The following is a 2,483-nucleotide window of genomic DNA, read 5'->3' on the forward strand; positions in this document are numbered from 1 at the left end:
CATACTGACTCAAGCAAGTTGATGAGGAATAAAACATCCTCCTTGTAGTTATTGGGAAAGAATCACATCCACCATCCAGCCTAGAAGGACCTTTTGGTTCTTTTTTGCCTTAAGTCTCTGCCACCATATTAGCACCATCCCCTGAACATCCAGAATTTTGGTGTTTTTTGTTTGTTTGTTTGTTTTTGTTTGTGTTTGGTGTTAATTTTTGTTTGCTCTTTAGGTTTAAAATGGATCAAAGGTTTTGGGGTTGTCTGAAGGAAACCCCTGGAATGCCTCATCATTATTATTATTTTTTTTTTTTCTACAATTTAATTTGGTTGTAAATTGAACAGGTAGACAAATAATATAGGTCCAGGGCAAGTCTGGTCTGAAGAAGTCTCCTGTCAACAGTAATTGCAGTTCCTAGGACTGTTTCTTTCCAGTATGGGTCTTGGTGACTGTCTTCTGTGCCTTCACAATTCCAACTGAGGTACATTTAACAGTATGGCTCCAGCTTGAAGTCATCTGGCTCCAGAAGCACCTACTTAGGGACCTCTTTTCTTGTATTTCTTGATCAGCTTTTCTGGATTGTAGGGTTTCACCCTGTTGGAGGCAGTTATTTTTGGGCCCATTCTTCTGAGCATGGGCTCGACCTTGGAGAACGAATGGAAGAGCATTTTAGAGAGGAGAATGGATGCTGTGTTCTCTGAAACTGCCCATTGCATTGGGATTTCCTGCCTGGGCTCTGACCGCGCTCCAGGGAAGGCAGAGCCAGCCTTCCTCGCAGGAGCTCAGCGCCGTGGCAAGAGGGAAGGAAGATGCATGGTAGGGTTGATCTACAGGTCTGCTGGGCCTGTGGAAACTACTGCCGTGCTCACCAGGGCTCCTTTCTGTCTAGGCTTAAGTTCTCTCTTCTCATGCATTAGCTGGATTCCCCAGAGCACGCAAACAAGTGCTCTTATCCTCATGTGCGTACGCAGCCACAGAGACATCTCCAATCCTTGTTGCAAAGGGATGAAAGTCTGCAGATGGCCTTTCTTAGGCAGCAGATGTGCTGCATCCTTTTTATGATTTTTTTTTAAATGAAAAATTGCATCAAAAATGAATTTTTGATGAAAAACAGAGGAAGGAAAACAAAACAAAACAAAACTGAATTTTCGTGATTCCTTTCCTGACTCCTGGCTCGCTACAGAGTTGGTCAAATGTTTCTAAAATCAGCAACACTTCAAAAATTTCGACCAAAAAACACAAGTATTTTTTTTTAGAAAAATGTTTCTCAATTTTTCCCTCTGGTTTGGCCATGTGTCCTACTCACTGTAAGGAGACTCCACTTGGTTTCTGTGACTAGAACCACGCTTTAAAGAGCGCAGCCATTCCCTTAATTGGGGCTGATAAATCTTGCAGGCATAGATGAAGATAAATCACATTTTGAGCCCAGAGTACAAATTCTCAGGGTTGAAACATTTGTGTGGTATGTGTTAAGCAATTTGAAGGCTTATTGAAGTAACTGAGCTGGACAACAGGGCTGGACCTGGACCAGGACAACAACTGTGTACAGACACTCGGAGCACAGGCAACAGCGATGGAGGAGCCCTGATGAATCCCACTTCACTCAGGGCATTCATGGAGGGTATCTCCTTTCTTCTTCGCAGGGTATCTTTGGTTGTGTTTCTTCCACCACTCCCTTTGGGAGGACGGAGGGCTGCTTAGTCAGTCCCCTCGGGAAGCCTTTATTTTCAAGGCATGCTAAAGTTCCCCATGATGAACAATTTCACTTCAGCCCAGAGGAAAGCCAAAGGGAGCTTTGGACTTCTTGGGTCTCTTTGTTGGACACTGGCCACCACTGCTGGCGCACAGGCCAGAGAAGGATGCGCTGGCTCCAGCAAGGCTGGGAAGGCCGGGCAGGCCGCCTGGGACCGGTGGTAACGGGTGAGAAGCAGAAGTGCCCAGATGAACCCTACTCTAATAAGTATCCAACACGCGTTGCCCAACCCAGCCTCAAAGCTTTGCAGAATCAGAGAATCCTTTAGGTTGGAAAAGACCCTTAAGATCACCAAGTCCAACCATCACCTAACGCCACCAAGTCCAGCACTAAACCCTGTGCCTAAGTGCCACGTCGACACATCCCTTAAACACCTCCAGGGATGGTGACTCCACTGCTTCCCTGGGCAGCCTGTTCCAATGACTGACCACCTTTTTTGGGGGGAATTCTTTCTAATGTCCAATCTAAATCTACCCCGGTGCAACCTGAGGCTGTTTCCTCACATCCTAAACAGAGCCCTAGGAGGAGACCCGCTCCCCTCAAAGCTCGGCTGTGCCCCCGCTGCCGGCAGGACCCCTCGCGGGACCGACCACCGGGTGGCCAGCTCCCCCAGCCCCCCGGGACTGTCGGCTGAGGGCACTGCTTGCCCTCGGAGCCTCCCAGGCCCGGCCGGGGCAGGGAACGGGCCCGCCGGGCCCCCCTCAGGCCGCTGCCCCGGGCGGGCGGAGCGGGGCCCCGG

This window comes from Oxyura jamaicensis, chromosome 14, assembly GCF_011077185.1.
Source record: "Oxyura jamaicensis isolate SHBP4307 breed ruddy duck chromosome 14, BPBGC_Ojam_1.0, whole genome shotgun sequence".
NCBI classification, from domain to species: domain Eukaryota; kingdom Metazoa; phylum Chordata; class Aves; order Anseriformes; family Anatidae; genus Oxyura; species Oxyura jamaicensis.